The following is a 26374-nucleotide window of genomic DNA, read 5'->3' as shown; positions in this document are numbered from 1 at the left end:
ATGCCAGGGAGGCCACTTGATTCACCTTTATGCCTGTATAAGATTGCTGCTCTACGCCATCATCTTCAGAAACCTGATTCCCTTATTCTCTTTCTCCTGGAATTACGCCAGAGAAATGTCCCAGAGAGTTAGGTTTTGCGGGAGCTCAGCTACTATGACTGTCTCTTCAGGATCAATACCTAAAATAGGGTTCTCCAGTGTTACGTGCTCTACAGATAGCGTGGTACCACCATTCGTCTCACCAGATGTTTTCTCCTTCTCATAAATACAAACAGCACAATGGTTAAGCACTCCACATAGTGTACATTTAACAATAGCAATCAATACAATAATCCGAAAGGAACACTTCAGTAGGACTCAGAGTTCTTTTCTTGCTTTTATTAACAATCTTCAAGTAAAAAACGTAGCCAACGTGTTTCGTCCGTAGGACTTCTTCAGGGCGAAAGGTATTCATACGTTTTTTTCAAAATCTTTCTCACAGAGCTCTCTATATTATCCGTGGTTATCCGTTCAAAGGTAAGTAGTAAATGGTATTACCGGCCTTATTATATGTAGCAGTGGTCAAATCCCTTGTTTTCCAAATTTTAGTTTTTAGGACATCAGAAGTGTAAGGCATGAGTGGCCTTATTGTGAAGGATAACAATCAAATCCTTCTGTGCATCATGATCGAAGGGTCACCAAAAGACGTATTTATTCACTGTCCACAACCCATCAGTTTTCGATCACGAGCAGCGTGTGCCTTCTCCCTCGATACCGGTAGTTCCTTCTCATAAATATGCTGGTTAGTTTAAGTAACATTCTCATACTCACTTGGTTTGATATTCAAAAGTGAAATTTCTTTCAGGTAGCTCTATACGCTCTGTATGCTCGGTTCCTGTCGCTGTTACTTCCATTACACTAGATTGCTCTAAATTGTTTTTGTCCGCCCCCCTCAATTTTCCCTGCATGTTCGCATTGTTCAAAATCTCAGCCGCCCCTGAATCATCTTCCATTTCTGTGAGTGTTCTCCATTCTGAGTCCTCATCGGCTTTCTGAAATGCATCTGGACTATTGCCCCCATAAATACTATCAATGTTGGCTTCCTCCAGTTCAATTGAGTTGTTAATTATTTCGATTAATTTGTGGCTAGTTGTTAAATCTGCATAATTTTCGGCATCCAACAGTTCTGCTGATTTTTTTGATTGCAGATAACGCAAAACTGGTTTCCCAAAGTTCACCACTTTTTATGCACATCCTATCCCAGCAGCATCCATTTTCCCTACTGCCTTTGTGCCCCCCAGTGTCTCCCCACTCACCACCAGACGACTTGTGGCACGAGTCCCTCTTGGGGTGTTCTGCTTTGGGGCCATCTCAGACAGCAGAGGGGGCACTAGCAAAGCAATCCCTGAATTGGTGTGGCACGAGATGCGCGGAGCTGCGAGTCACGCTGCCTCGTAGGTGTGCAGCAAGCGAGGCAGACAGGGCGCACAGCTCAATCCAGTCCTTACCAGCATCTCCATTCGATGCTGCAGCCAACAGTAAAGCCGCCAGGTGAATCCAACCAACGAAGTGAGCCCGGAGTGTTTCCCAAATCGTTCTCGAATCCTCTTGCTGCCCGCAGAAGCAAGTTCACAGGTCAGCTCTCCTCTCGTCTCACGGCACATTCCGATACAAGGCCCGCTTCCTTTTTCTCCGGGTATATCAGAGTATTTCCGAAGTATTTCCACTTACGTTATGTCCATATAACGTTTTGGCAGTGGCAATGACAGTCCTCTCAAATAAGCACAAAAAATACCACAGAAGTCACCAGCTCCCCTGTGGACACATCACAGAGCAGGCTTCTCACAGACGGCATCTCTCCACCATCTTGCTCCTCCCCCACCATGCAATTTTCCATAGGAGCCTTTAATCGCAGTTAAATCCTGAACTGCTGAACGGAATTACACCAAATTTGGCAAAGAGGTAGTCCTTGGTTCACTCTTGTGCCTTTTGGTTAAAAAGTGTAAATCTGTTCAGTAGCTTTTTAGATATTAAAGGAAAAAAATACATATATATCTGGGCAGAGCCTAACAACACATCTCATTGTGAGACCTGATTGGCTGTCAGCACTTCACCCAAGAAGTGTTGGCAGCCATCTTGGGACCAATATACATGATAACACCTCATTAAAAAGCATTGCAGTTAATAGGTTTTAAGACTTTATCTACATTATAAATCATTTGTTGATGGTACCAAACTCATTTTAGGAATTGTGGTGTGTTCTAAGGTGATTTTACCATGTGAAAAAGCCTTCTGCTGGCTGGGATATCATTAATCATGTTATAGAGAAAACTATTTTCTCATGCTTTTCACACAGAGGTTTGGAAGGTGATCTATAAGCTAAACTGAGAGCATATTTTCTGTAACTTCACGTTATCATGTGAGAATGAAGTCTGACATTCTCAGTAAAACATGTACATCCAACAAGGGTAGAGACTTTCAGTTGACTCCTTTGTGTTGTACCGCAGCTTCCGAGAGTGTTCTAAAGAGCAACTAGAGTGCTAACAGCCTTACTTATGACAAAAGTATATCACACCTGAAGCCATCTTGATTGGAATAAAGTGGTAACTCTTTAAACATTTAATTTAAAAAGGAACAAAATGAGGGGTTCATTTTGCCATAGAAAGTATGATTCGTGCTGCAGAAAGAAAAATTAGGGCACATTTTGAGTGACTTCTCAAATCCTTTTCTATTTCATTAAAAAAAAGACATGCAGACTGAAAGTTGTACTTTCAATACCAGCAGCAGACTTCCCTGGTGGGCAGTAGCTTTACTCCAGTGACCTAATGAGCAACTAGAGTGTAAAACACTGAAAGTATTTCCTACTGAGGAGACTGAAGTAAATGAGGAAATTAGGAAACTTCATAACAAGGAAGTCTTCCAAGATAGGAGCCAGAGACAAAAGAGCCCAAATGTAGCACAAATATCACCCAGATGTAGCCCATTTATAGCCCAATGACAAAAGCATGGAACACCTGAAGCCATCTTGATTGGAATAAATTGGTAACACTTAAACATTTTAAATTGCAAAGGAACAAAATGAGGGGCTTCATTTTGCCATAGAATTTATGATTAGTGCTGCAGAAAGAAAAATAAGGGCAGATTTTGGCTTCTGAAATCCTCTTCTATGTCACTAAAAAATTCTAATATGCAGACTGAAACATGCACTTTGAATACCTGCAGCAGACTTCACTGGTGAGCAGTAGCTTTACTAGAGTGATCTAATGAGCAACTAGAGTGCTAACATTCAGAATTTATGGCAAATGTGTGACACATCTGAATGCCCACTTGATGGAACCAAAGTAAACAAGCACTGAAAATGCAATAGGTCTCACCTTCATTTAAGTTAAAACAATTCTGTGTGTAATTAGGTGGCTTTTAGCTTTGCTTTTATTAATGTTTTTCAACTTTCATGTACATAACATGCATATGTATGCATATATATAACAACAACAGTTACCCCAACAGAAGAGACCTTGCACAGGTTGGTATTGCTTGAGGAATTTCTTTAATGAAGGCTGCAGCAGAAAAGAGTCCGACATTTACAGCATTCATCTTAGCCTGAAGCGTTTCATGGTTTTTACCACTTCTTCAGAGGCTTGCACAGAATTCACGTGACCACAGAGGCTTTTCAACAGATATCACGATGTCCAGCCCTCCAGTGGGTATTGCCGCTCGCACTGCATTCTGGAACTTGTGGTAGCATACTTTTGCTGCAGTGAGCTGGTGCAAAAATTCTGGCTTTGTTCATTAAAATAACATCCATGGTGGGTTGCTAAAAGGTGTTTCCCTTAAACCGCTGCACATAACTGCCTTCTTTTCCAGCACCTGTCCCAATCCGTGCACTCCGGTTGGCGTCACAGGGGTCCATGTTAAACGGCAGGCTCCTCTATGGCTGGGTCAGCCGTTTAAACATATAACAACAACAGTTACCCCAACACAAGAGCCCTTGCACGGGTTGGTATTGCTTGAGGACTTTCTTTAATGAAGGCTGCAGCAGAAAAGAGTCCAACATTTATAGCATTCATCTTAGCCTGAAGGGTTTCATGGTTTTTACCACTTCTTCAGAGGCTTGCACAGAGTTCACGCGACCACAGATGCTTTTCCACTTATATCACGATGTCGAGCCTCCCAGTGGGTGTTGCCGCTCGCATGGCTTTCTGGTAGCATAGTTTTGATGCAGTGAGCTGGCGCGAAAATTCTGGCTGTGTTCATTAAAATAACATCCACAGAGGGTGGCTAAAAGGTGTTCCCTTAAACCGCTGAACATAACTGCCTTAATTTCCAGCAAATTGTTAAATAGCGGAGCTCTACCATGACTGGGTCAGCCGTTTAAACATATAACAACAACAGTTACCCCAACAGAAGAGCCCTTGCACAGGTTGGTATTGCTATTTCTTTAATGAAGGCTGCAGCAGAAAAGAGTCCGACATTTACAGCATTCATTTTAGCCTGACGTATTTCATGGATTTTAACCACGTCTTGAGGGGGTTAATTTTGCCAGAGAAAGTATGATTAGTGCAGCAGGAAGAATATTAGGGCACAGTGACTTCTCAAACCCTCTTCTAGTTCATAAAAAAAGACATGCAGACTGAAACATGTACTTTCAATACCAGCAGCAGATTTCCCTGGTGAGCAGTAGCTTTACTACAGTGATCTAATGAGCAACTAGAGTGTAAAACACTGAAAGTATTTCCTAATGAGGAGACTGTAGTAAATGAGGAAATTAGGAAACTTCATAACAAGTAAGTCTCCCAAGACGGGAAACAGAGACAAAGGAGCCCAAATAAAGCACAAATATCACCCAGATGTAGCCCAAGTATAGCCCAATGACAAAATGTCCCAGAGTGTTAAAAAAAACAACTAGACCGCTAACAGTCTTTCTTATGACAAAAGTATGGAACACCTGAAGCCATCTTGATTAGAATAAAGTGGTAACACTTAAAACTTTTAATTTGCAAAGGAACAAAATGAGGGGCTTTATTTTGCCAATGAAATTATGATTAGTGCTGCAGAAAGAAAAATGAGGGCACATTTTGACTTCTTAAGTCCTCTTCTATTTCATTACAAAACTCTAACATGCAGACGGAAACATGCCCTTTGAATACCATCAGCAGACTTCCCTGGTGAGCAGTAGCTTTACTAGAGTGATCTAATGAGCAACTAGAGTGCTAACATTCAGAATTCATGGCAAATGTGTGACACATCTGAATGCACTCTTGATGGAACCAAAGTAAACAAGCATTGAAAATGTGATAGGTCTTGCCCTCGTTTAAGGTAAAGCAATTCTGTTTGTTACCAGGTGGCTTTTTAGCTTTGCATTTATTAGTGTTTTTCAACTTTCATGCACATAACATGCATATGTATGCATATATGTACATTTATATGTATGCATGCATTTATATTTGTATTTATATAGCTATGCAGGTTATATATATGTTTATATATGTGTGTATATACATATATATGTAATGTATATACATATGCATATATATATATAAATATATATGTGCATAAGTGTGTGTGTAGAGAGAGGTAGAGAGAGGGGGAGAGGCTAGAGGTGTAGAGGTAGAGGTAGAGGTGTAGTGGTACAGACGTAGAGGTAGAGAGGTAGAGAGTAGTAGACAGAGAGAGTAGAGAGTGAGTAATAGAGAGTAGATAGTGGGTAGTAGAGAGTAGTAGAGAGAGTAGCAGAGAGTGAGTAGTAGAGAGAAGTAGAGAGTGAGTAGTAGAGAGTAGTAGACTGAGGATTAGAGTGAGTAGTAGAGAGTAGTAGAGAGTGAGTAGTAGAGAGTAAGTAGTAGAGAGTGAGTAGCAGAGAGAGAGAGTAGTAAATAATAGTACAGTGTGAGTAGTAGAGTGAGCAGTAGAGAGAGAGTAGAAGAGAGTGAGTAGTAGAGAGTAGTAGGGAGTGAGTATTAGAGACTGAGTAGTTGAGTGAGTAGTAGAGTGAGTAGTAGATAGTGAGTAGTAGAGAGTAGTAGAGAGAGAGAGAGTAGTAGAGAGTGAGTATTAGAGAGTGAGTAGTAGAGAGAGAGTAGTAGAGAGTGAGTAGTAGAGAGTAGTAGAGAGTAAGTAGTAGAGAGTGAGTAGTAGAGAGTGAACAGTAGAGAGAGAGTAGTAGACAGTAGTAAAGAGTGAGTAGTAGAAATTGAGTAGTGGAGAGTAGTGGGGTAGTAGAGAGTGAGTAGTATAGAGTAGTAGGGAGTGAGTAGTAGAGAGTAGTAGAGAGTGAGTAGTAGAGAGCGAGTAGTAGCGAGAGAGTAGTAGAGAGTGTGTAGTATAGAGTGAGTAGTAGAGAGTAATAGAGAGTGAGTAGTAGAGAGAGTAGTAGAGAATGAGTAGTAGAGAGAGTAGTAGAGAGTAGTAGAGTGGTGGAGAGTGAGTAGTAGAGTGAGTAGTAGAGAGCAAGTAGTAGAGAGAGTAGTAGAGAGTAGTAGAGAGTGAGTAGTAGAGTGAGTAGTAGAGAGTAGTAGAGAGCGAGTACTAGAGAGTGAGTAGTGGAGAGTGAGTAGTAGAGAGTGAGTAGTAGAGAGTGAGTAGTAGAGAGTGAAGTAGTAAAGAGTGAGTAGTAGAGAGTAGTAGAGAGTGAGTAGTAGAGAGTTAGTAGAGAAGTAGAGAGAGAGTAGTAGAGAGTAGTAGAGAGGGAGTAGTAGAGTAGTAGAGAGTGAGTGGTATTGAGTGAGTAGTAGAGAGTAGTATAGTGAGTAGTAGAGAGTGAGTAGTAGAGAGAAAGTAGTAGAGAGTAGTAGAGAGTAGTAGAGTGAGTAGTAGAGAGTAGTAGAGAGTGAATAGTAGAGAGTGAGTAGTAGAGATGAGTAGTAGAGAGTAGTAGAACATGAGTAGTAGACAGTAGTAGTGAGTGAGTAGTAGAGAGTGAGTGGTAGAGAGTGAGTAGCAGAGAGAGTGTAGTAGAGAGTGAGTAGAAGAGAGTGAATAGTAGAGAGTAGTAGAAAAGTAGAGAGTGAGTAGTAGAGAGTGAATAGTAGAGAGTAATAGAGTAGTAGAGAGTGAGTAGTAGAGAGAGAGTAGCAGAGAGTAGTAGAGAGTGCGTAGCAGAGTAGTAGAGCTTAGTCAGTCAGTGTCAGTCAGTCAGTGCCATTCAGTCAGTGTCAGTCAGTGTCAGTGTCAGACAGTCAGTGTCAGTCAGTCAGTGTCATTCAATCAGAGTCAGTCAGTGTCAGTCAGTCAGTGTCAGTCAATCAGTGTCAGTCCATCAGTGTCAGTCAGTCAGTGTCAGTCAATCAGTGTCAGTCAGTCAGTGTCAGTCAATCAGTGTTAGTCAGTGTCAATCAGTCAGTGTCAGTCAGTCAGTGTCAGCTGGCCTGGCTCTCTGGCTCTAAAACACCTCTGCTGACCTGGTTCTCTGGCTCTAAAGCAGCTCTGCCTATTTGGTTCTCCGTCTCTAATACGGTTCTGCTGACCTGGTTCTCTCACTCTAAAGCAGCTCTGCTGACCTGGTTTCTCTGGCTCTACAGCAGGTCTGCTGACCTGGTTCTCCGGCTCTAGAGCAGCTCTGCCGACCTAGTTCTTAGGCTACAGAGCAGCTCTGCTAATCTGGTTCTCTGGCTCTGCAACAGCTCTGCTGACCTGGTTCTCTAGCTCTAAAGCGGCTCTGCTGACCCGGTTCTATGGCTCTAAAGCAGATCTGCTGACATGGTTCTCTGGCCCTAGAGCAGTTCTGCTGAGCCGGTTCTCTACCTCTATAGCAGCTCTGCTGACCTGGCTCTCTGCCTCTAAAGCAGCTCTACTGACCTGGTTTCTCAGGTTCAGGTTGGGAACGGTCTATAGCCAAGTAAATTCAAAACTTATAAAAGCTGTATGATGTTCATTATGATTATCTATGTTTGTCAGTACCCAGTGTTTAAGTGAAAAAGTCACCCAACAAACCAATTTAGAAAAAGATTATTTCATTTATTTATTATAAAGTTTTTTTCAAAAAGATTTTTTTATATATATCTTTTGTTAGTGTTCTTGTTACGTATAAAATTCTTATTTTCATATTATTACATAGCAGGAAATAATTGATAAATCCCATACATGAATTATTAAAACAGTTATAAACAGACAGTGAATGAAAAATAGAACAAATGGTGTTAGCAATACGGCAAGATGGTTCACAACGCGCGTTTCGGCCAATGTAGCCTTCCTCAGGTGGCCGTGTATTGCTGTAACCAAAGGTATCCAGACCTTGATATGCAAACTAGAATAGGTATTTATTATATTCGCCAGCTCTTGATTGTAACATTGGATGTTAACACAAGTGGTCTTCAAATAGCTATGATTTTCTAATGGTCGCGTTTTCTAGGTTTAAGTCAAAATTTCGCAACCGTGGTTAAGAGTCTGCCGAAATGTTTGTAGGTTTGTAGGTAGCCGTTCCGATGTTGGAATTGGTGTTCCGATATCGCTCTGTCTTTGTAGTATGTAGTTCATAGGATATCGTCTTTTGTTACTGATGGCATCTATATGTTTATATTATACTCCTTGTAATCTTTTCTTATGATAGAAGTGCTCTAGGCAGTCTATTTTTAAGTTGGCCGAGAGGCTCGATTCCGTAATAGGGGATCATTTTCTTGGATGTTTTATAATTGAGTTATCTGTTCGAGAGCCTCTCGGTATTCGGCTTTCAGAGCCACATCGCGGCGGATCCGGCGTGGTGTGTGACTGATGGCTGGATGCAAACCTGGTTTCTCAGGTTCTACAGCAGCTCTGCTGACCTGGTTCTTTGGCTCTAGAGCAGCTCTGCTGACCTGGTTCTTAGGCTCTAGAGCAGCTCTGCTGACCTGGTTCTCTGTCTCTAAAGAAGCTATGCTGACCAGGTTATTTGGCTCTAAATCAGCTCTGTTGACTTGGTTCTCTGGCTCTAGAGCAGCTCTGCTGACGTGGTTCTCTGGCTCTAAAGCAGCACTGCTGACCTGGTTATCTGACTCTAAAGCAGCTCTGTAGGTCTGGTGAATGCGCGGGAGCCTGCGCATTTGCATTCCTTGCCAGGAATGCGCATGCACTGGTGAATGCGCATGCGCAGTTCCAAGAATACGGCAAGCTGGACAAGGAAGATGACCCCTCGATAAGGTTAGATCCTATTTAAATCTTATTTTAGGCTTAAACAGCCTGATTCATGATCGGGCCGTTTTGCGAGGCTCAAATAGCGAATCATAAGGAATCGCTATTTGAGACTCGCAAAACGGTAATCATGTAGGAATCGCAATATTAATTGCGATTCCCACTGATTCCTTATTTGCGATTAGCTAATTGCTAATCGCAAATAAGGAATAACTCCCCATGCATTCCTATGGGCCAAAAGGCCCATAGGAATGCATGGGGAGTATTCCTTATTTGCGATTAGCAATTTGCTACTCGCAAATAAGATAGCGATTTAAAGGGTGCCAGGGGTGTCCAAAGGACACCCTGTAGCACCCCTTAAATGCAAATTGAAACAGGTGTTGCGCACACACATGTCCAAAGGACATGTGTGTGTGCAACATGCAACTTAGAAAAATGCTTTTAAAAGCATTTTTCTAAGTTTTTGCTATTTACCGAGAGGTCTGACCTCTCGGTAAATAGCGGCCCAAAAATGCATTTTCGCAATTTTCAAATGCTTCATGAATTGCATTTAAGGAATCTCAAATAGAGATTCCTTAAATGTAATTCCTCGCAATTTAGCGATTTAGCAATTACCGATTTTTGCATTTGGGATGCTGAATCCCAAATGCAAAAATCGCACTCGCAAAGGGCCGGATTCTCAGATTCCGGCCCTTTGCGAGCCGATTTAGCCTTCATGAATAAGGCTGAAAGTCATTTAATATTGCGGGCGGGAGGCGGCCGGGAGGTGTGCGGCAGGCGGGCATCGCATAACGGAAATATGCGGAGAGGCACGGAGATTGGGTTAATCTCCGTGCCTCTCCGCATAAGTCCCTTACGCGACTTCTGCCCACCACTAATCCAGACAGAAGCATGTCCTTATCTAATCACTCTACTGAAACAAAAGTGCTTATAAACGTATCCTGCTGTCAACCACTAGCACTATACGAACCCAGTCACTGTCTATGCACATGCAGAATGACTCAGGCAGTGAGACAAGCAGTGGTACAGTCAAATGTGCACACTGTATGCAGTCCCTGAACCCCTTGCAGACTACTGAGTAAGTCCTGCAAAAGTCCAGGTAATAGTCATGCTTGTCTGGAATCACACAGTGAGTCTGTGTCCACTCCTACAATCATCCCAACAGAAGCTCTAGAGCATCCCTGCTGACATGTTTCTCACCCTCTAAAGCAGCTCTGATGATCTGGTTTCTCTGGCTCTAGAGCAGCTCTGCTGTCCTGGTTCTCTACATCTGAAGCAGCTCTGCTGACCTGGTTCTCTGCCTCTAGAGCAGCTCTGCTGACCTGGTGCTCTGGCTCTAAAGCACCTCTGCTGACTAGGTTCTCTCCCTCTAAATCGGTTCTGCTGACCTGGTTCTCTGCCTCTAGAGCAGCTCTGCTGACCTTGTTCAATGGCTCTAAAGCAGCTCTGCTGACCTGGTTCTCTGGCTCTAGAGCAGCTCTGCTGACCTGGTTCTCTGGCTCTAAAGCAGATCTCCTGACCTGGGTCTCTCCCTCTAAAGCAGCTCTGCTGATCCGGTTTCTCTGGCACTAAAGCAGCTCTGCTGACCTGGTTCTCTCCCTCTAAAACAGCCCTACTGAACTGGTTTCTCTGGCTCTAGAGCAGCTCTGCTGACATGGTTCTCTTCCTCTAAAGCAGCTCCGCTGACCTGGTTCTCTGCCTCTGAAGCAGCTACGCTGACCTGGTTCTCTGGCTCTTGAGTAGCTCTGCTGACCTGGTTCTATGGCCCTAGAGCAGCTCTGCTGACCTGGTTCTCTCCCTCTAAAGTAGCTCTGCTGACCTGGTTCTCTGGTTCTACAATGGCTCTGCTGACCTTGTTCTCTGGCTCTAAAGCAGCTCTGCTGACCTGGTTTGTCTGGCTTTACAGCAGCTCTGCTGACCTGGTTTTATGGCTCTAAAGCAGCTCTGCTGACCTGGTTCTCTGGCTCTAAAGCATTTCTGCTGACCTGTTCTATGGCTCTAAAGCAGCTTGGTCCACTCCTACAATCATCCTGACTAGGGATGGGCGGACATCTCCGTTCCGCCCACAGAATGTGTGGAAATTTGCTCCTTCCACCTTTCGCAATGAAGGCGGAGAAACGAGGCAAATCTCTGCACACTCGGGGATGTAACGGAAGTTGTCCGCCCGCCTCCTGCCTGCCTCCTGCCCGCAATATTAAATGACATTAAGCCTAAAATAAGATTTAATTAAGAACTTACCTTATCTCGGGGTCATCTTCCTTGTCCAGCTAGCCGTCTTCTTAGAACTTTGCATGCGCGGGAGCCTGCCCATGCACATTCCTTGACAGGAATACGCATGCACAGGCTCCTGCGCATGCACAGTTGAAAGAAGACCGCTAGCTGGACATTGAAGATGACCCGGCGATAAGGTAAGTTCTTATTTAAATCTTATTTTAGGCTTAAAGTAATTTAATATTGTGGGCGGAAGGCGGCCGGGAGGCGGGCGGCGTGTAAGGGAAATTTCCGAGGAGGCACGGAGATTAGTTTAATCCCTGTGCCTCTCTGCATAAGTCCCTCACACGTCTTGTGCCCACCACTATACCTGACAGAAGCATGTCCTTAATCAAATCACGCTGCTGAAACATAAGTGCTTATAAACGTATCCTGCTGTCAACTACTAGCACTTTACGAACCCAGTCACTGTCTATGCACATGCAGAATGACTCAGGCAGTGAGATAAGCAGTGGTACAGTTAAATGTGCACAATGTATGCAGTCCCTGAATCCATTGCAGACTACTGAGTAAGTCCTGCAAAAGTCCAGGTAATAGTCATGCTTGTCTGGAATCACACAGTGAGTCTGTGTCCACTCCTACAATCATCCCAACAGAAGCTCTAGAGCATTTCTGCTGACATGGTTCTCACCCTCTAAAGCAGCTCTAATGATCTGGTTTCTCTGGCTCTAGAGCAGCTCTCCTGACCTGGTTCTCTACCTCTGAAGCATCTCTGCTGACCTGGTTCTCTGCCTCTAGAGCAGCTCTGCTGACCTGGTTCTCTGGCTCTAAAGCACCTCTGCTGACCTGGTTCTCTGGCTCTAGAGCAGCTCTGCTGACCTGGTTCTCTGGCTCTAAAGCAGCTCTCCTGACCTGGGTCTCTCCCTCTAAAGCAGCTCTGCTGATCCGGTTTCTCTGGCACTAAAGCAGCTCTGCTGACCTAGTTCTCTCCCTCTAAAACAGCCCTACTGTACTGGTTTCTCTGGCTCTAGAGCAGCTCTGCTGACATGGTTCTCTCCGCTAAAGCAGCTCCGCTGACCTGGTTCTCTGCCTCTGAAGCAGCTCTGCTGACCTGGTTCTCTGGCTCTAAAGCAGCTCCGCTGACCTGGTTCTCTGGCTCTTGAGTAGCTCTGCTGACCTGGTTCTCTGCCTCTAGAGCAGCTATGCTGACCTGGTTCTCTGGCTCTAAAGCAGCTCTGCTGACCTGGCTCGCTGGCTCTAAAGCAGCTCTGCTGACCTGGTTCTCTGGCTGTTAAGCAGCTCTGCTGACCTGGTTCTCTGGCTCTAAAGCAGCTCTGCTGACCTGGTTCTCTGGCTCTAAAGCAGCTCTACTGACCTGGTTCTCTGGCTCTTGAGTAGCTCTGCTGACCTGGTACCGTGGCTCTAGAGCAGCTCTGCTGACCTGGTTCTCTGGCTGTTAAGCAGCTCTGCTGACCTGGTTCTCTGGCTCTAGAGCAGCTCTGCTGACCTGTTTGTGTGGATCTAAAGCAGCTCTGCTGACGTGGTTTCTCTGGCTCTAGAGCATCTCTGCTGACCTGGTTCCTACCCTCTAAAGCAGCTCTGCTGACCATTTTTCCCTGGCTCTAGAGCAGCTCTGCTGACCTGGTTCTCTCCCTCTAGATCAGTTCTGCTGACCTATTTCTCTGCCTCTAGAGAAGCTCTGCTGACCTTGTTCTGTGGCTCTAAAGCAGCTCTGCTGACCTGGTTCTCTGGCTCTAATGCAGATCTGCTGACCTGGTTCTCTGGCTTTAAAGCAGCTCTGCTGTGCTCGGTCTCTCCCTCTGAAGCAGCTCTGCTGACCCGGTTTCTCTGGCTCTAAAGAAGCTCTGCTGACCTGGTTCTCTCCCTCTAAAACAGCCCTGCTGACCTGATTTTTCTGGCTCTAGAGCAGCTCTGCTGACCTGGTTCTCTCCCTCTAAAGCAGCTCTGATGACCTGATTCTTTGGCGCTAAAGAAGCTCCGCTGACCAGGTTCTCTGGCTCTAGAGCAGCTCTGCTGATATGGTTCTCTCCCTCTAAAGCAGCTCTGCTAACCTGGTTCTCTGCCTCTAGAGCAGCTCTGCTGACCTTGTTCTATGGCTCTAAAGCATCTCTGCTGAACTGTTTCTCTGGCTCTAGAGCAGCTCTGCTGACCTGGTTCTCTGGCTCTAAAGCAGCTCTCCTGACCTGGGTCTCTCCCTCTAAAGCAGCTCTGCTGATCCTGTTTCTCTGGCACCGAAGCAGCTCTGCTGACCTGGTTCTCTCCCTCTAAAACAGCCCTACTGAACTGGTTTCTCTGGCTCTAGAGCAGCTCTGCTGACATGGTTCTCTCCGCTAAAGCAGCTCCGCTGACCTGGTTCTCTGCCTCTGAAGCAGCTCTGCTGACCTGGTTCTCTGGCTCTAAAGCAGCTCCGCTGACCTGGTTCTCTGGCTCTTGAGTAGCTCTGCTGACCTGGTTCTCTGCCTCTAGAGCAGCTATGCTGACCTGGTTCTCTGGCTCCAAAGCAGCTCTGCTGACCTGGTTCTCTGGCTCTAAAGCAGCTCCGCTGACCTGGTTCTCTGGCTCTTGAGTAGCTCTGCTGACCTGGTTCTCTGGCTCTAGAGCAGCTCTGCTGACCTGGTTCTCTGGCTATTAAGCAGCTCTGCTGACCTGGTTCTCTGGCTCTAAAGCAACTCCACTGACATGGTTCCCTGGCTCTTGAGTAGCTCTGCTGACCTGGTACCGTGGCTCTAGAGCAGCTCTGCTGACCTGGTTCTCTGGCTGTTAAGCAGCTCTGCTGACCTGGTTCTCTGGCTCTAGAGCAGCTCTGCTGACCTGTTTGTGTGGATCTAAAGCCGCTCTGATGACGTGGTTTCTCTGGCTCTAGAGCATCTCTGCTGACCTGGTTCCTACCCTCTAAAGCAGCTCTGCTGACCATTTTTCCCTGGCTCTAGAGCAGCTCTGCTGACCTGGTTCTCTCCCTCTAAATCAGTTCTGCTGACCTATTTCTCTGCCTCTAGAGAAGCTCTGCTGACCTTGTTCTGTGGCTCTAAAGCAGCTCTGCTGACCTGGTTCTCTGGCTCTAATGCAGATCTGCTGACATGGTTCTCTGGCTTTAAAGCAGCTCTGCTGTGCTGGGTCTTTCCCTTTAAAGCAGCTCTGCTGACCCAGTTTCTCTGGCTCTAAAGCAGCTCTGCTGACCTGGTTCTCTCCCTCTAAAACAGCCCTTCTGACCTGATTTCTCTGGCTCTAGAGCAGCTCTGCTTACCTGGTTCTCTCCCTCTGAAGCAGCTCTGATGACCTAGTTCTCTGCCTCTAGAGCAGCTCTGCTGACCTGATCCTTTGGCGCTAAAGAAGCTCCTCTGACCAGGTTCTCTGGCTCTAGAGCAGCTCTGCTGATCTGGTTCTCTCCCTCTAAAGCAGCTCTGCTAACCTGGTTCTCTGGCTCTAGAGCAGCTCTGCTGACCTGGTTCTCCGGCTCTAGAGCAGCTCTGCTGACCTGGTTCTACGACTCTAAAGCAGCTCTGCTGACCTGGTTCTCTGGCTGTGGAGCAGCTATTCTGACCTGAGTCTCTGTTCTAGAGCAGCTCTGCTGACCTGCTTCTTAGGCTCTAGAGCAGTTCTGCTGACCTGGTTCTCTCCCTCTAAAGCAGGTCTGCCTACCTGGTTTCTCTGGCTCTACAGCAGCTCTGCTGACCTGTTTCTTGGCCTCTAAAGCAGCTCTGCTGACCTGGGTCTCTGGCTCTAGAGCAGCTATTCTGACCTGGGTCTCTGGTTCTAGAGCAGCTCTGCTGAACTGCTTCCTAGGTTCTAGAGCAGCTCTGCTGACCTGGTACTCTGGTTCTACAACGGCTCTCCTGACCTTGTTCTCTGGCTCTAAAGCAGCTCTTCTGACCTGGTTCTCTGGCTCTAATGCATCTCTGCTGACCTGTTCTCTGGCTCTAAAGCAGCTCTGTCCACTCCTACAATCATCCTGACTAGGGGTGGACGGACATCTCCTTTCCACCCACGGAATGTGAAGAAATTTGCCCCTTCCACCTTTAGCGATGAAGGCGAAGAAACTTGGCAAATTTCCGCACACTCGGGGACGTAACGGAAGTTGGCCGCCTGCCTCCCGCCGGCAATACTAAATGATATTAGGCCTAAAATGAGATTTAAATAAGAACTTACCTTATCACAGGGTCATCTTCCTTGTCCAGCTAGCCGTCTTCTTGGACCTTTGCATCCTCGGGAGCCTGTGCATGCGCATTCCTCGCCAGGAATGCGCATGCAACAGCTCCTGCGCATTAGCATTTCCAAGAAGACGGCTAGCTGAACAAAGAAGAAAACCCCACGATAAGGTAAGTTCTTATTTAAATCTTATTTTAGGCTTAAAGTCATTTAATATTGCGGGCGGGAGGCACCTGGGAGGCATGAGGCGTGCAGGCCTCGTTTAACGGAATTATCTGAAGAGGCACGGAGATTGGTTTAATCTCCGCGCCTCTCCGCATAAGTCCCTTACGCGACTTCTGCCCACCAATAATCCTGACAGAAGCATGTCCTTATCTAATGACTCTGCTGAAACATAAGTGCTTATAAACATATCCTGCTGTCAACTACTAGCACTCTACGAACCCAGTCAATGTCTATGCATTTGCAGAATGACTCAGGCATTGAGACAAGCAGTGGTACAGTCAAATGTGCACAATGTATGCAGTCCCTGAATTGTGACGAAGCTCCAGCAATGCGCTGCTTTTACAGCACAGATGCGTTACGCATCTCTGCCGTTTTTGCCACATGGTGCGCCGCATTGTAAATGCGGCGGACCATGGGTGGCGGAGCTGCGGCGCACAATAACTGGCGCATCCCTGGGGATGCTACACTTATTGTAAATCTGCCCCTATACATTTAGCCAACGAGGGAGCACTTACTGATTAGACAGTAGAAAGTACTCCAGTTGAGTAGAGGTATTGCAAAAAACGGTGGCATCTTCGTGGACAAACACGCAGGGCGGGATTCATTCTGCCCCCTGTTAGACTCGTTTTTTGTGCCCTTCTGCTAGACTCGTTTTTCACTTGTTTTTCTGCCCTTCTGCCCTCTGTTAGACTCGTTTTTCCCTTGTTTTTCTGCCTTTCTGCCCTCTGTTAGACTCGTTTTTTGTGCCCTTCTGCCCTCTGTTATTCCCTTCTTTTTCTGTCCTTCTGCCCTCTGTTAGACTCGTTTTTTGCGCCCTTCTGCCCTCTGTTAGACTTGTTTTTGTGCCTTTCTGCCCCATGTTAGACTCGTTTTTTGTGCCCTCCTGCCCTTTGTTAGACTGTTTTTTTGTGCCCTTCTGCCCTCTGTTAGACTCGTTTTTCCCTTGTTTTTCTGCCCTTCTGCCCTTTGTTAGACTGTTTTTTGTGCCTTTCTGCCCTCTGCATCACCACATCATCACTCAGCGCTACCCCAACATCACTCAGCACCACCACATTATTACTCAGCACCACCACATTATCACTCAGCAACACCACAGCACCACTCAGCACCCCCACAGCATCACTCAGCACCACCACATTATCACTCAAGACCACCACAGCACCACTCAGCACCACCACAGCATTTTTCAGCACAACCACAGCATCACTCAGCACCACCACAGCACCACTCAGCACCACCGCAGCATCCCTCAGCACCACCGCAGCACCACTCAGCACCACCACATTACCACTCAGAGCCACCACAGCATCACTCAGCGCCACCACAGCATCACTCAGCACCACCACATTATCACTCAGCGCCACCACAGCACCACTCAGTACCACCACAGCATCACTCAGCACCACCACAGCATCACTCAGCACCACCACAGCATCACTCAGCACCACCACATTATCACTCAGCACCACCACAGCACCACTCAGCACCACCACAGCATCACTCAACACCACAACAGCATCACTCAGCACCACCACAGCACCACTCAGTACCACCCCACCATCACTCAGCACCGTCCCAGTATCACTCAGCACCACCACAGCACCACTCAACATCACCACAGCACCACTCAGCACCACCACAGCACCACTCAGCCCCACCCCAGCATCAATCTGCACAACCTTTCAACAACAACTGGTTCAAATATGTTCTCTCAATGTTTCAAGCTTTATTACAAATGTCACAAAAAGATGTTAATATTTCACTTCTGTTCTTGGATTTTTGTCACAATAAAATACACTGAACATAATCTTCACAAAAGTTAATTATAAAAGTTTAAGCTATTGCCATTATAAATTAAAATCACTTTTATTTAAGTATTAAATATTGAAAAAATTTGCATTACAAATGCTATAGGTGTCAAATTTGCGAAACTTATAACTATTGGCATTGTAAATGACAAAGCTATTAATTTAGCTATTTTCAAAACCAACATATAAATAAAAAAAATTGTCATTTACAAGACCAATAGCTCAAACTTTCCTAATGCGAGACCTATTGCATTGCAAATGCTTGTTTTTATATCTGTCAGTGCTTCCTGTTGAGGTTTAATTTTCGTGACAGGCACCTCATTGCCTACTTGTAACTATTCTCTGACCCTGCTTCAAGGGTCAGAGCAGGGTCAGAGAATAGTTGCAAGTAGGCAACGAGGCACCAGGAAGCACTTACAGGCTTACAGCAGCAGGTGCCCAAGTTGAAGTTAATTTCTTTGTAACCCTTTTGTAAAAGAATACAAAAAATTAGCTTCAACTTTTGCACCTGCTGCTGTAACCCTGTAAGTGCTTGGCTGAAAATTCGTCCCGCTGATTTGCGGATTTTACTGCGATTTCGCGAGATTCGCGGATCGTGAAATCGCTTTTTTTTTCTTTGTGTCCTCATATATGCCGCCAGTAGATATTAGCTCTAGATGGACTTACTCCAGGCCACTGACACAAACCAACCTTTCCTGCCCTTGAGTTTGTGGATAGCCGACGGAGATTGCCCAGAGGTAGGTCGTTTCCAATCCAACTCCCATTCACGATGTTACTTGCCACTTTGGGAGGACAGGGCCACTTAACCTCTGGCATAATCATTGGACTTGTGATATTATTTCTCACACCATGCTTTTAATACAGACCAGAGCTTAATAGAATTTTCCCCACCACAAAACACGTCTAAACGGCTCACCGCCATGATGTTTTTAAGACAGTCTGCAAATTTGGGGGGATTTTCCGATTTCCACTCTTTACAGATCTCCCTCCTGGCGATGACAACCACGTAGAAAATAAACTGTGAGGTACAGCTTTTTATATCATAATCATAAGGAAGTCCAAAGAGAACTAATCCAGGACTACAAGTTATTGGTAATGACAGTACCTCTTCTAAAAACCCACACACCTGTCTCCAGTAGCTAGCTATTTCAGGGCATCCGACAAACATATGTCCATCATCTGCTGCTGGAAACCTACATCTTGGGCATGAGTATTCTTCTGTTGCAATCTTGGAAAGTTTCGCCGGAGTCCAGTAAGCCCTATACACTGTAAACGGGTGGTTTCTTCTCAAATGTGATGCTTTATAATTTTTTGAGAGAGTGTGAAGGAGTCCGTCCAGACTTTTAGTAGGTCTACTGAGATCTGTACTGTGGAATTGTCCCATAACTTAATGGTTTCAGCCTCTAAGTTATCTATAGTTCCCACCAATGTCCTATACAATAAAGCAACCTCGCCTTTCCATCCCTTCTCCCTGCTTATTGATTCAAAAATAGAGCTCTCCGCCTCATTGGTCCAATTCTGGCTCCCCCACCAAGCAGTTAGCTGGTAGAATTTAAATCGTGTGATGGTGCTTTCTGTTAAGTTTGTTAGGGATTCCCAACTTAATAATGTCGAACTGTTACACAAATCCCCCCATTTCATGAGACCAGCTGTTCTCAACGGAAGGGCAAGTTGGTCCAACAAACACTCAGGAGTACCAGGAGAATCCCATATTGGGACTTGAGGATGGTAGTAAGGGATATCTAAAATTCTTCGTATTGTTTGCCAATTAACTAGGGCTGTCCGTAAGAGCTTCAGACGAATTTTCTTAAAAAACTTCTGATCTCCAAATTTGTAGAGAAAAGTCTAAGCCATGTGGTAGGTCTGATAGCATAGCCTGAAAAAGTCTACCATGCGAAAAGGAGTCCAACTTGTTGGCTAAGAGTCTGAAGTTTTTAAACTGAAAGGCATAGCAATAAAAAAGTAAATCCGGGAGGGCCAACCCACCCAGTTTTAGTCTCCTTCTCAATTTCCTCTAGGCTATTCTAGGGGACTTGGTAGCCCATATAAAAGAGCCAATCCTCCCTTGCAGATTAGAAATATCCTTTTTATTGAAAGTTAAGGGGATGGAGTTAAATAAAAAGGTAACCTTTGGCAATATTATCATTTTGACTAGGTTCACTCTACCATAGATGTTTAAAGGCAGAGTGTTCCATCTAGTCAAAAGCTTTCTAACTTCCTTAACAACCATTGACCAGCTAGTTTTGGGAACTTCTTCTAGGTTGTGGGTAAGATAGATCCCCAAGTATCTAATGTTTGATTTTGCTTCTGGAATCGGGATGGGTTTGTTCCAGCTCATTATGTCCGTTTTATCTTTATTAATACTATACCCCGATACTGTACCAAAATCTTCGGCCAATTCAAATAACCTGGGGATAGCCTCCACAGGGTTAGATGTATAAAGAAGAAGGTCGTCAGCATAAAGAGCTGTCTTAAGCTCCAGGTCTCCCATTATAAATGGTTTAATTACTGGATCTTGTCTCAGGGAGCAGACAAAAGGCTCAATATAAATATCAAAAAGGAGGGGGGACAGGGGACAACCCTGCCTTGTTCCCCTAGAAATATTCAGCCATTCGGACAGACTACCGTTGACCAATACTTTGGTCCGGGGACCCCTGTATAGTGTCCCAATCCCTTTGATAAATACCTCTGGAAAACCGAATTTTGTCATAGTCTTCCATAGAAATAGCCAATTGACTTGATCGAACGCCTTTGCGGCGTCAATTGCCACAATAGTAAGCGGCAACTTCTTCTCGATTGCTATATCTATCGCTCCAATAACTTGGAATGTTAGTTCATTTAATTGGCGGCCAGGTATAAACCCCCTCTGATCAGAGTGAATAATGGACTTAAATATTTTAGCTAGTCTAGATGCAAGTATACCAGAATAGATTTTTGAGTCAGAATTTAGGAGAGAAATGGGTCGATAGGCATTGAGACCAGCAGTGGTACAGTCAAATGTGCACATTGTATGCAGTCACTTAACCCCTTGCAGACTACTGAGTCAGTCCTGCAAAAGTCCAGGTAATAGTCATGCTTGTCTGGAATCACACTGTGATTCTGTGTCCAGTCGTACAATTATCCCCACAGAAGCATGTTGTTATGTAATCACTCTGCTGAAACATAAGCGCTTATAAACTTATCGTGCAGTCAACTACTAGTACTCTAGGAACACAGTCACTGTCTATGCACTTGCAGAACGACTCAGGCATTGAGACAAGCAGTGCTCAGCCGGCCCCCTCTCCACCCCTCGGGGGTGTAGTGGGTGCCACTGAGCTCTTTGCCAGGGCCGGTTTTCAGCCAATTTTGTTACAGGGCCGATTTTGCAGCTATGCTGCAAAAAACAGCTCTGTAACAAAAACGGCCCCCAGGGGACCCAAACCGGCCCCCAACTGTGCGGCGCACCAGGGGATTGCCTGGTGCCCGCTGCGGCCAGTCCGGCCTGAATCTTTGTCCACTCCAATAATCATCCTGACAGAAGCATGTCCTTATCTAATCTCTCTGTTGAAACATAAGTATTTAAAAACGTATCTTGCTGTCGACTACTAACACTCTTGGAACCCATTCACTGTCTATGCAGTTGCAGAATGACTAGGGTATTGAGACAAGAAGTGGTACAATCAAATGTGCTTAATGTATGCGGTGCCTTAACCCCATGCTGACTACTGAGTCAGTGCTGGAGGAAGTCCAGGTAATAGTCACGCTTGTCTGGAATCACACCGGGAGTCTGTGTCCACTCCTACAATCATCCTGACAGAAGCATGTCCTTATCTAATCTCTCTGCTGAAAAAATAAGCAATTATAAAATTATCCTGCTGTCAACTACTATCATTCTAGGAACCCAGTCACTGTCTATGACTTGCAGAATGACTCAGGCATTGAGACAAGCAGTGGTACAGTCAAATGTGCACAATGTATGCTGTCCCTTAATCCCTTGTAAACTGCTGAGTCAGTCCTGCAAAAGTCCAGGTAATAGTCATGCTTGTCTGGAATCACACTGTGAGTGTGTGTCCACTCCTACAATCATCCCGACAGAAGCATGTTCTTATCTAATCACTCTGCTGAAACATAAGCAATTATAAACGTATCGTGCTGTCAACTACTAGCACTCTAGGAACCCAGTCACTGTCTATGTACTTGGAGAATGACTCGGGCATTGAAACAAGCAGTGGTACGATCAAATGTGCACAATGTATGCGATGCCTTTACCCTTTGGAGACTACTGAGTAAGTCCTGCAAAAGTCCAGGTAATAGTCATGCTTGTCTGGAATCACACTGTGATTCTGTGCCCACTCCTACAATTATCCCGACAGAAGCATGTTATTACATATTCACTCTGCTGAAACATAAGTGCTTATAAACTTATTGTGCAGTCAACTACTAGCACTCTAGGAACCCAGTCACTGTCTATGCACTTGCAGAATGACTCAGGCATTGAGACAAGCAGTGGTACAGTGGAATGTGCAGAATGTATGCAGTCCTTAACCCCTTGCAGACTACTGAGTCAGTGCTGCAAAAGTCCAGCTAATAGTCATGCTTGTCTGGAATAACACTGTGAGTCTTTGCAGGGCCGGACTTGAAAGCAAAACCGGCACTGGCAAAGTGCTCAGCCGGCCCCTTCTACACCCCCGGGGGGGGGGTGTAATGGGTGCCACCAAGCTCTTTGTCAGGGCCGGTTTTCAGCCAATTTTGTTACAGGGCCGATTTTGCAGCTATGCTGCAAAAACAGCCCTGTATCAAAAAAACGGCCCCCAGGGGACCCAAACCGGCCCTCCACCTGTGCGGCGCACCGGGGGATTGCCTGGTGCCCGCTACGACCAGTCCGGCCCTGAATTCTTTGTCTACTCCTACAATCATCCTGACAGAAACATGTCCTTATCTAACCTCTCTGCTGAAACAAAAGTATTTAAAAACTTATGTTGATGTCGACTACTAGCACTCTTGGAACCCAGTCACTGTCTATGCAGTTGCAGAATGACTAGGGTATTGAGACAAGAAGTGGTACAATCGAATGTGCACAATGTATGCAGTGCCTTAACCCCATGCCGACTACTAAGTCAGTCCTGTGAAAGTCCAGGTAATAGTCATGCTTGTCTGGAATAACACTGTGAGTCTGTGTCCACTCCTACAATCATCCTGACAGAAGCATGTCCTTATCTAATCACTCTGATGAAACATAAGTGCCTATAAACGTATCCTGATGTCAACTACTAGCACTCTAGGAACCCATTCACTGACTATGCCCTTGCAGAATGACTCAGGCATGGAGACAATACCTAAGCACTTATAAATTAACTGAGCACTCTGTTTGCAGCACTGTCATCATTCTAGTTACTAGTGATGTTCTTATAGAATGACTGAAATGCCAACACAAGTGCACCTACAATATTCTGTGCGCAATCCCTACAAACCTCTAACCAGATACCTACTGTGAGAAGTTAGTCTGGCATAGGTTGTCCACTAGTTCCAGTGGGCACCATGCACCAGTCTAATCAACCCTTATTGATGGTGGTTGTAAAGTCAACCTTTTAGAAAGCTATCCTAGTGGTAGCGTGGACCAGCAGTCATCAGGCTAAGACTTCAGAGAGCGTATTAAGCAAGTTGTTTTGCCAATTATAATCCCTTCATTACCAAATGAAAGGACACCACACAAGGTATATATCAAATATATATGTATTTATTCTAAACACAACCCCTCTGCACTCTTTATGAGGCCAGAAGTAAAATTACAATACAAGTTACTCAATTAGCATACGATAAGTTGCACAGAATACGTTATGCCCTAGGGGCCTCACAAACCATATACTAAAATAGTGGTATAAGAACCACGGGATAATTAGAAAGAAGGCCTGTGGCCTGTGGAATCACTGGGGCTACTCTAAACAACCAAGTGTTAGGAAGTAGGCGGCCCACGGGAGCCACGTGCAGTGACCAAGCACAGCCGCTGTTTACCATTGACTTTCTACGGGAATCAAACAAGTTGCAAATTTACAATTTAAGGACAGTTCTAAATAAACTATGATGGAACCCTTTTGGACTTAGACACTAGTAGGGCCAATACCCTCGAAACTACCAGAGTACTTGTGTTACTTCACCCACGGAAGCCAGGTACATAGGTCTCTTTTGGTGTTGGGTTTCGTCATCGATTTCAATGAAGATCTGCAAAGAAGTGCTGCAGGCGACCAACGGAAAAGAGTCCGGGTGGATCCAAGGGTGGATCGAAGACCTGTAGAAATGAAAGCAGAAGGGACAGAGTCTGGGTCACTTGCCAGTGACCAGGGCGGCGATAAAAAGATGCCACCAGATGTCGGGTGATTTCAGGTGAAGATGTGAAGATTGTCTCTTCAGCCACAAGGACCTCAGGATCCGGTGGGAGCCTTGAAAATGCAGACAGCCAAAGTTGCTGTTGGTGCCAGTTTGAACGGGGTAGTCACTCCTTGACCACAAGGGTGATATCTTCTGTCTTCCAGTCGAAATGGAATGTCAAAAGTCCAGTATATATGTTTCAAAGTTTCATCCAGGGTAATCTAAAGTCCTAGGGACTGGGGGGCATATTACCAACAACTAGCGATAATTATCGCTATGTTGGCTTAGCGGCAATATTTTTATCGCTGAGTTGCGGCGATTTTTATCGCTTAGGAACCTTGCTATTATCAAGGTTTATCTCCTAAGCGATAACAATCGTCCGAAATGCATGAATATCACTGAAAAGTCAGCGCTATTCATGCATTACCGAGCTAATGCTCTTAGCCATGTTATCCACCTACCATTGGATAACATGGCTAAGAACTGCTCAGGGGCAGGTGTTAGCTTTTGGAGATATTCGCGCTTAGCGCGAATATCTACAAAAGTTGGTAATAGGAGATAGCGTTGTTAGCGACTGTTTCCAGTCGCTAACATCTTGGCACGCCCACTTTGCATGTCATTAGTGATAAATATCACTGACATGCAAAGCGGGGACCAGATGGTCGCTATCTCCTACTAGCTGTTGCTAACTGGTGTTAGCGACAGCTAGGTAATAGGGAGATAATTTTATCTCTGCTTTCTTGGCTTTTAAAGCCAAAAAAGCGGAGATAAACCCCCTTGATATTATGCCCCTGGGTTCCTATACTTATACTAAGTTTAGGGGCTGGACTACCTTTAAGGTCAGTCCTATGGGTCGACCTGGGAAGGGGTGGTTACACCCCTTTCTCTTTGTCCAGTTTCATGCCAGAGCTCGGGCAGAGTGCCCCAGCAACTGGTTTGAACTGGGAAATGCATAGAGCACCTTTTGTTCCCCAGACAGTGGCTGGAAAGCATTCACTGAATGCAGCACTCTCTGCCCCAATACACAAAAGCCTGTCTGGGGAGGTGCCAGCACCTCCTTGGACAGGAACCCTATTGCCCAGGCCTCCCCTGCCGGAGTTTCGTCCAGCAACAGGAGGGCAGACTTGTGTCTGTGGCAGCAGCATCCATTTTGTGATGCTGAGGCTCTGTTTAATTTTAACCGGGTAAACCAGTAAGTACATGTCTTCTCCCTCTAAAAGGGTGGAATGCTACCCCAGCTGCCAGAACTGGCTGAGGGTAGTATTCCAAAGTGTTTGACACCTTACACAACATGTTTTTATGAAGCCAAACCAAAGTTAGCATTAACCTCGAGGATTATTATGCACTTAAGAGTATATGGTATGGCTATATCATAGAACAGCAATAAGGAGATGGTTCTGAAAGCTGCAGAGTGGCTCAACTCATGCTAGGGCACCCTCTCACATAAAACCAGGCACTTTGCCTCCAGGATTGTTAAGGCCTGCCATAGGAGTGACTTATAGGTGTATATGTGTATATATATGTATATATATATAGGTATACTATATCCAGGTAAGGGGTGAATACACCACCTTACCCAGGCTGTGTGAACAGACCTGTGGTGTCAGTTTGGAAGGAAACCCAGGGGTGGCACAATACATGCTGCAGCCCCTGGTAAGCCTAGGGTGCACCTATGCCCCGGTTACCTATGGTACACTATACAGGGGCTCACAAGGGTGACCCAGTAACCAATCTGGTATGTACCTAAAGTATATGGTATCAATTTAGAGAGAGAACAGCTGGGCTGTGGGCCTGATTAGCAGGTCCACAGCCACACTAAAGTTGAAAAACCATAGAATCACAGCAAGCAGTGGGGTCACCCATAGGAAGCAGACCCTACTCTCCTTCATATACTATTGGTATACTCCACTAAATACAGAAGTAGTACTCATGCAGCCTAGGATACCTCCTATCAGTCTCATGCAGTTAGTAATTCAGCCATCCAGCACTATGTTCTTATTGTATCACTCTGCCAATACCTAAGCACTTATGGGGCAGATTTACAAGCCCCCTGTGCCACCAGTACGTCACTTTTTGTAACATATTGATGGCGCTGGGGACTCCTCCATATTTACAAGGAGAGGAAAAACCATCTTGTGTGGCTTTTCCGGTCTTTGCAAATGCGACCCTTTCAAACGTTGCAATTTGCGTTGAAATGGCATTCCATGTGTCTTGCTGTGTCTGTTCCCACAAAACACCCATGGAATAACACATCTCAAGACTTACGAGAAAGTGTAAATCTGTAGATTCGTGTGAATAGTGCGCCACCGTAGATGTGGTGTAGCAAGGCACAACAAGGAGAAATGTTTTAATTTCTCCTCCTTTTTTCCTCTTTCAATGCATGCTGCATTCCACAGCACACATTGAAAGAGGAAAATGCATTTAGTGATTGTTTTTGTGCAGGAAGTAGTCCCTTCCTGCACAAAAACAATCTCCCCACGACACAGATATCCTTGCACCATGGTGCAAGGGTGCCTGCGTCCCTGCATGGCTGCAAT

The sequence above is a fragment of the Lissotriton vulgaris genome, chromosome 3_1 (assembly GCF_964263255.1).
Source record: "Lissotriton vulgaris chromosome 3_1, aLisVul1.2, whole genome shotgun sequence".
NCBI lineage: Eukaryota > Metazoa > Chordata > Amphibia > Caudata > Salamandridae > Lissotriton > Lissotriton vulgaris.
This window is presented reverse-complemented; position numbering follows the sequence as displayed.